Below are 8,647 nucleotides of genomic sequence, written 5' to 3'. Positions count from 1 at the left end.
TGCTGCTGGGCGCTTCGCCCGGGTGAACAGACACGCTTGCCTTTCAGCGTGGCTACGCTCTATTTTTGTACATTTTCTGTGTTATTTCATCGCCCCTCAGCTTCATATTAAATCTGACCTTTCTACTGCACTTGACTGGGGAAAGGTAATCACCTACTTTGCTTTCTTTGGGGTTATACATCATTGCATATGGCAGGTAGATAAGTGTATCTGGAAAATATGGTTGCATGTGAGACTAGGCAGGAAAAAATATCTGCGAGTAGGTCAGGATCCACTTGAAGACCTGCCAGACCTGCCTGAGCGCAAATATATTTTTCAAGCTGGATATTTAACTCCCACTGGCCCCTGTGAAAACTGTGATTGCAGAAAATCTTCTTTTGCCTTGAACAGTGGAGAGAGATTTCAGTTCCCCCTTGCACACTGCTGCAGAAAGGCCCTGAGCGAGCACAGCGAGGCTTCTATGATTTATGGTGTTACAAAGAGTTGGGAAGTTACGAAGGAGTATTTCAGGTTTCATACAGTGGCTAGAGATGGATCTAAATACACCATTGTGCAACCCTCGGACTGGAACTGAGACTGTGTATCGCACAAAATGAACATCACTCAAAAGGAGTTTAATACCGGTGCAGTCATAAGCATCAGGGCTTCCAGGGGATAACGATAACCTCACACACACAGCCCTGTTAGAGCACCCTTACAGGAACTTCAGGGACCTCTTCTAATTAATGCAACTATAGGCTGTACGCGTCTAGTGTGGATTTGATCTGTTGGCTACTGAAGATATTAATTGCTGTAACACAGTGACAATTCTGAAATGATGGCAAAGCTAATGCAGCAGGAAAGGTGTGGGAACACGGTGTGGCTGCCATTTAGGTCAAGCAATAAATAGCTTTCTTACAGCTGTGTCTATTTGATATGTCCAGGAGCAGAGTAAAAGAGCCTGCACTGTGCTCGGTGTTGCTACAACTGCTTATTCTTTATCTGTATCTTGATACGATGCCATCCAGAGGTAGCTGGATATTCAGGCTATAACCCCTAATGAGTGACAGAGGGGACGAGGGTCAGCTGCAGCAAATGCAAGGGCAGGGCTCCCACCGGCTGGGGGTTTGAAACCCCTTAATTAAGGTGAAGAAAATGCCTTGGTGTCACAGCTTGTTCTACTCATTTTACTCGTGTAGAAGCTCTACTTAATGTTGAAGTGATTAAAGAATAAGCTAACTTGATACGGAAGCATCATCCAATGAAAACAAAGGCAGTTCAACTAAAATTGGTTTGAAAATGCTCATTAATTAAACTAACGTAAATTTGCATAGATGTGGGCTTGCTAACACTCTTTTCCCCCTCTTCTTACCTAAATGGGACTAATTATTTCTCTAATTATAATGTAATTGGGTGGCCTTGGGATCATTGATTACAGATGCACTTCCTCATCTCACTGTTTTGTCTGAATCCAAGCAGAAGAGAGGGATGCTCTTCTGGGATGTGCTGCAACTCCTTTTGGCTGCAGTCTTGACCTTAAAAAAAGAGGAAGAGAAAAAAAGTGAGTAAGCTGAGCTATTTATAGTTGAGCTAATTATTTTGATGTGATATGACAGTAGCGAAGTCTGTTTTCTCTTCACTCAATTAATGGCAATGGAAAAAGCATTCAGTACCCTTTTAACGGTATTCATTGGCTACAATACAAACCTTTGCTTAATGTTTTAAGACTCAGGATTTTGCAATACAGCAGTGGGGGGCACAGTGCTGCGTCATGTTGCTGGTTGATGGAGGAGAAGCTGTGACGTGAGGAGCTGAACGGGGGTTGCTGTTGTTAAAGAAAAAAATCCACTATTTTGGCCAGAAGGTAGCACGCAGCAAGTCTATACAAGGCACTACGTAAAATCGTACAGGTCAAAGCTCATCTTCTAGGATGCTTGGTGGACACCAAGGAGTTTGAAGTAGCTAAAGCTTTACTATTCACAAGTGGGGAAACTGAGGCAGAAGCAAACTAACCTGGCAAAGGTTGCAAAGCAAGTAAATGGCCAGAGAGTGACAATCTTGGTCTGTGGTCTCTGACCCGTCCAGAGAAGGTGGGTTTACACCGTGCTTTTCACTGTCTCTTACCTACCTGCTTTTGTGCTGTTCCTGTGCACAAATTCTGGGAGTGAGACCTGCTGGGCAGCAAACAAACCAGGGAAGGTGGAGGGGACAGAGGGGGATGTCTCGGCTGAATTTTTTGTTGCCCATTACTGAAGATTCTGCAACAGAAACCACCCCCTGAGCACCGCAATGTGTTTTCTAGGTCTCTGGGGCAGCTGCTAATAGCAGCTATCCCTGGTCTCACTTTTGGAGCTGGACAAGAAGCTAGATTTTTATTCTGTAAAATTTTGGAATTAAAAGATAAAAATGGAGTGGATCCTTACCTTTAACCAAGACAAAATTTGAAATCCTAAACTTTTGTGAGTTATTTCTGGTGGAAAAGCACTTTACTGTTGAAGCTCGGTTCTTGCTCCCCCTCCAAGGCTTATTAAAATAGCTTTTCTTCCTTGCTCCTCAACACCCTCTGCAGCTTGTCCCTCTCCATGACCACAAAACTCCTGCCAGAGGATTTGCTGTGTATTACAGGGCTTGCTTCACTGTTGCGAGAGAGGAAGAAAAAAATACGCGCTCTCCTCCTTTTAAGGCTTTGCTCAGGTCCCTGAAATCTGTGTACTTCTCAGGTTGCTTTTGGTGACCTTTCAGGCTTTCAGAAAGCAGGTGCTGTTTGTTAAGCCTTTACGTGACTGTTGCTTTGTTTTCATTTTATTTATCTTTTTTAAACATGTGGGTCAGGCAGCTGCAGGTACAGTGCAATATTCATGAGAGGCTCTGATTTATGCAGGCACAAGGCTGTGCAGCGGGATTACAGGGTACTGAATGTTATATGCAGTTTTAATTTCTTTTTATGACCAAAGGATACAGCCAGAGTTTCTCAAATATGGAATTTATGAGAGCCTCATTCATGCAAGTTTTAAAGGGCCCCTGTATCTCTGCCTCGCAAAGCCGCTGCGCTGAACGATGGGCCGAGCAGCCCGCTCACCCTTTGCCAGTTAACAACAGTATATGTAAAAACATGGCTAGGGCAGCTAGTTTGACACCCAAATGGCCTCTGCGTTTAAAGTCCAGGCACTCCTGCAGTATTTGCACAGCCCCAGCCCTTCTCCGAGTGAGGCACCTACTACAGAGGCACAGAGAAACTCCGTGCAATGTTTAGACTCTCAAATCTTCTGAGCACGGACTCTCTCCGCAGTACAGCGCTGAGGGTTAACTTCTAAAAGCTACTGTAGTGCAAACTAAATAACAGAGGGTATTTGTGGCAAGTCCAGGCATTATTTGGCCCTCCTAACTTCCAGTCCTGTGCTCCACACCGATGCGGCTCGCTCCTGTTCTGACTGACTTTTGCACTTTGTATCTGACCTGCAAGTCCTCCCTCTGGAAAAGGAGCCTCTCCGCTCGTAGGAGGAGCGGGGTTTGTGTGCCTGGCAGCTGGCCGGGCACTGCCATCCACCTGGAATTTGCATCGTAGATTATGAAACAGCCTGGCATAAAATTCAAGGTATTAAATGCCATAGTATGGCCCTGCAACATAATGTGCATGTCTGATGTGAATTATCCAGCCCTCTCCTGCTTCGAGAGTTACACGTCGAATTACATGTACTTGCATCCCACACGGTTATTTTGGGGAGAGAGATGATTCTTTGGAAAGTCACCAAAGTTTTTGTAGTGGAACTGGAACCATCGGTGTATTCAGAAACCTGGTAACGGGTTCCTGACGGAGGAACCATTGGTTTAAAACACTGAGTCTGGCCAGTTTGTGACTGTCTCCAGCGCCAGAGTCCCTGGGGGAGGGTGAAGGGGACCTGCTCCAGTCTCCATAAGCACAGTGAGAAGTCATTTCCGAGCCAGACATCTCGGAACAAGACTTGTGCCATGCTTGCTGCCCCAGGATGGTCAATGCATGGTCCTGCCAGTGAGCCCCAAGTCCTCATCCCATGGACGCTGCTGTCGCAAACGCCTCCGAGTCCAACCTGGACGAGTGGGAAAAGCCTTACCCGTCTCCTGCAGCTAGCGTCTTCAGCTTCTATTTCTGCAGAAGGGGAGCTCTCCTTTCCATCTTCCCTGCCATCCAGGAAAACAAAAAGGCACTGCTAACATCTGCTCTTTTCTCCTCCTACGTGCAGGCTCTTTCTCGGCTCTCTATTAAACCCCTTCCCACACAGAGGCGTAGGCAGGCTTATGCGCATACATCTCGGTGTACAATCTCTCCCATCCCTTGGGAGCAGCATTTGCAATGGTGACTGGTGAGGGTTTATTTTTGTTCTTTGCTAAGACTTTGGTTAACAGGCTTCTCAGTCTCCAACTTGCACCTACTCCTCTAGCGATCAGCCCATACGCCGTGTAACGGCAGGGCTGACATGGAAGCTTGTGGAGACACCGCAAGTGGGTGGAAATGGATGCAGCAACGTATGTAGAAATTTCCCATTGCTAAGCTACGCTCAGGTGCATTTACTTCTACCAAGAGGGGTTACTACGGAAACAAGGAGCCGATTTCTGGAAAAAAACCCAGACGTTCCTAATGAGCAACAAAAGCTATACTTGTCCTTCAACTTTGATGTGCTGGGATCTGTTCTTTGGTCTCCAGTACTTGAAAAGTGCCTGATTTCGAACCCTGCCATCGCTCTCTCGTCCCAGTCCTGCCCCTGGGGCCCGCGGCTGTGGCAGAGTGCTGAGCCTTCACCATAAAACGCACGAGCTCTGAGTCACTTCTCCCTCTGGCAAAGAAAACAGGAGAATCCATCTGGGCTGGTTCCATCCTGAAAAACTTGCCATGTTTTGCAACTTGCACATTTTTCTCCTCCAATTGGAACGCGTTGGCTTTTCCCGAAGCTGGCATGGCTTTTCGATGCAACAAGAAAAATCCCCATCAAAATAAATTTTGCAGAAAAGTTTAATCTGAGAGGTTCAAAGCTAAACAATGCCGGCTGCCGCGCGGAAAGCTCTGCAGAAAGATGCTCAGCTTTTTCCCACAGCCCTAATCAAGCCCAGTTGCCAATTGCTGGTTTGTGTGTACGTTGCATCCTAGCTGAGGCTGTTACAGGGAAAAAGTTGTGCTGTCAACATGGCAAGAGAAGGGTGGGGGATTGCCCGAAGGGTACAAAATAAAGGCAGAGGTTTGAAGGCGCTGGGAGAGGTCGGACTCACGGCTCCGGTCTCTTCTCGCAAGGCTCGGAGGCAGGTTTTGCAGCGCTGGGGCTCGGATTGCGAAGACGGGATCGGAGAGCAGCCGACCTCCAGCCCACCCGAGACGTGCCGATCAATGGAAACGAGTGATTTACCATTATCAGAAATAGCAATTATCCTCGGAAACGCGGCAAGCTGGTTAATTGCACCACGAGGCATTAATAGTTATGTCAAGAGTATCTGCTTCATAACATCAAAACAGAAAGTGTTTTAAGATACAGTGTTACTCTATAAGGGGAAAAATACATTTTCCAAGTTAAGAAATTGGATCCAAATACCTAAAACAATTCAGAAAATGCTGTAAAAGAAACATGAATAGGAGCAACATCATTAAGAAAGAACATGTCAAAAGGAATTATAATCCCCAACTGAAGTTCTCCAGTATAGAAGCAAAGAAAAAGATTATTTTTTTTTAAATTGTATTTCCTGAATAGTGTGTTTAGTTTGGGGGATGTGACATAATTGTGTATTTTCCCACCATTCAGAAAGTATAATTCCCCAAGTTATCACAAGGAACACTTGCTCATTAAAAAAAAAAAAATCTAATCTTGCAAACCTGATGCATTTTGCAGTATGATTAACTTGCTGGCTTCCACAGTATTTAATTCAAACAAAGAAGAAGTTCAAAGATAATAGTTCAGTTTATCTCAGTATATAATGTTTTTTCCTGTGAACACAGAAAAATACAAATAACAGTTTATGTTGGTTTTGATAGATTTACAACACTGTTAGATTACACCCAGACCATCCTGAAGACATACTTCTTTTAGACTTTGCTATCAAGCAATTTTAAAGCCCAATGCATTGGAAATTAATTCCAGAAGAAAGGAAAGGAGAAGATTGTTGTTCTTCCACTTTAGCTATTCTTGCTAACATTTGTGTGCAAATGGCAATGGGGATTTGAGACGCTTGTACCAACATATTTATTTTGCAGCAGGAAAGGGCAGCGTGGATTTTTTTTTTTAACTGCCTCTACATGAGAGGGTCTATACTATAACTGGCGGTGACAAATACTGCATGTCCAGCTGTGATGGTTTCTAGTGATACAAAAGGGGTGTATGAAGCAGATCATGGCCTTCTAGAGGGATCAGTGCTTTTCCTACGGGAAATAACAGGTTTTACCCCAGCACTGGAATGCTGCTCCCACCAGACTGGATACTGAGGACTGATCCAGAGCCGAAGTCTGTGAAAAGTCCTCGGGGCAGCTGCAACTTCGCTTGCTCTTGCAGGAGAATAAACTGTCTTTACACAACTGTATTTATCCAAGGCGTTGCGCTGCTTTAGGGCTCTGTTTCAAATACAGCATTTCCAAGGCAGGTCCCCGGGGGCTGCGATGTGGTTACCCCTCCCGGGAAAGGCAGAGGTGCCCACGCCACATCGGTTTCTCCTCACTGCTGGTTTAGGGTAGGTTAAAAGTGGTGGTGCCAGGGACGAAAGGAAAAATAAAGGAAGTTCTTTGATAGGAAGTTTCATAGCTTGCTTCAGTATCCTATATATTGCTTTTCGGAAGCATTTTTAAATTATCTGAAATACAGTTGCATGGTATTTCCAGCAGTCACAGTCTGACCTGGGATATCAATATTTTGCAGTTTTTAATAAGAATGAAAACCCCCCAAAGTAAGGTTTACACTGAATAGTGTTGGGTTTTTTGTTTTTTTTTTTTTTTAATGTTATGGTGCTGTTTTAAAAATGTCACAGTTGAGGCAGCGAGCATGGTCACAGCTTCCAATTTAGTAGATCCTTCATTATTTATCGGGGGGGGGAAGTGAAAATGTTTTCCTAAATAACCCTGTCCGATATCCGATCTCTGGGCAGGTATCACCATGCTGACCTCCACCTTGGCACTAGCACAAAAACCCCGCTGGACCTGCCAGACCTCCCGGGTTCACAGGGTGGTCAGGACAAGCAAGCGATGGAAATATTTTTGGGATGAGCTGGGATTCCCTCTGAGATCCCAAACAGCACAAGCAGGTCTCACTATTCAAAATGACTTCGAAGTTGCAGAGCACAACACTGGCCCATTCAGACCCCGATGGCTGTTCGTTATCCAGCAGCAGCTCAGCGTTACCAAGATCGAAGGTTGTCAATTATAGAGAAATTAAGAGCCCCGTGAAGAAGAGTTTGTGCTTAGAGCACGGCCGGAGCTTGCCCAGATCCAGCTGATGTTTCTTGCCAGAAGCAGGCACGGCCGAAACGCAGCACAGCTTCAGTCTCAAACTGACGGTGACGAAGAGTTGCAAAATACCTGTTTTTGAAACCTACTTGTCCAAATAAATGCTGAGTAACCCAGGCTTCACCTGAATGCTCTGGTTTCTTAAACAGGCACAGCTCCAAAGTCCTGGCTGTGAAGAAACATCACCTGAGAAGTATGGTGTGCTCACAGCATTCAATTAAAAAAAATAATTTAAAAAGTTGTGTATATTATTCCTTCAATGAGGAATTATTGCTTGAATGAGGAATTCAAATGAGGGAAGAGAATTTCTGCCCTTTTTCTTTCAACTTTTAAAAGATCTATTTTTTAATTTTTTTTTTTAAATTTAAAAAAGTCCCTGGGCATTGACAGTGCTGAAAGAAGCATTTTTAAAACCAAAGCAAAGCTTTTAAGCCTTCAAGAACTGCTGGCAGGGAGAAAACGCTACCATCTGCTCTTACTCCTGTCTTCAGGGTGGGGGTTTTAACTGCAGCCCTGGCCAACGGCACGTGCGTGCCCACCCTGCCCAGCCGTAGCCGTTCCCTGCTCGCGGATCAGCACCGTGTAACACGCGTTACCCCTGCGTGCGCGTTAGCCTGCGTCTGAAGGCACAAACCCAGAAGTCCATGAACTTTTCAAGGCCATTTTTTGGATGTTTCACTTTTCCATGTACTCAGAAGTTTGTTACCTAGCGCTTTTTGTTGGGTTCAGATGCTGAAGGGATGATGGCCGGTGGGTTTACCAGAGACCTGGTGCTGAAGCCCATGTCCCATATGGAAAGGGTCACTGAACGATGGGTACCTGTCAGTACTTACAGGGGGCTTATAAAAAAGATGGTGGCAGGGCCTGTTGCGACAGGACAAGGGGGAACGGCTTTAAACTAAAAGAGGGTAGATTTAGACTAAATATAAGGAAGAAATGTTTTACGCTGAGGGTGGTGAAGCACTGGCACAGGTTGCCCAGAGAGGTGGTGGATGCCCCATCCCTGGAAACATTCCAGGTCAGGTTGGACGGGGCTCTGAGCAACCTGCTCTAGTTGAAGATGTCCCTGCCCATGGCAGGGGGGTTGGACTAGATGATCTTTAAAGGTCCCTTCCAACCCAAACTATTCTATGATTCTTGTATCCCAAAAGCTTTTCCATGAGACACCACCATGGCTTCAAAACAGGGTTTTCCTGCAGTGGCAAATGTGAACGT

At 45.3% G+C, this 8,647-nt stretch overlaps 1 long non-coding RNA gene across 1 annotated transcript; it reads left to right on the top strand.

Annotated features, from left to right (window-relative positions):
* The first annotated feature begins 1,418 nt into the window (after positions 1-1,418).
* LOC143167835 (uncharacterized) lies at positions 1,419-7,549 on the top strand. The gene is made up of 2 exons (XR_012996605.1): positions 1,419-1,540; positions 7,075-7,549. It is a non-coding gene; the product is annotated as an uncharacterized LOC143167835 (long non-coding RNA).
* The last annotated feature ends 1,098 nt before the right edge of the window (positions 7,550-8,647 follow it).

The sequence above is a fragment of the Aptenodytes patagonicus genome, chromosome 16 (assembly GCF_965638725.1).
Source record: "Aptenodytes patagonicus chromosome 16, bAptPat1.pri.cur, whole genome shotgun sequence".
NCBI lineage: Eukaryota > Metazoa > Chordata > Aves > Sphenisciformes > Spheniscidae > Aptenodytes > Aptenodytes patagonicus.
This window is presented reverse-complemented; position numbering and strand designations above follow the sequence as displayed.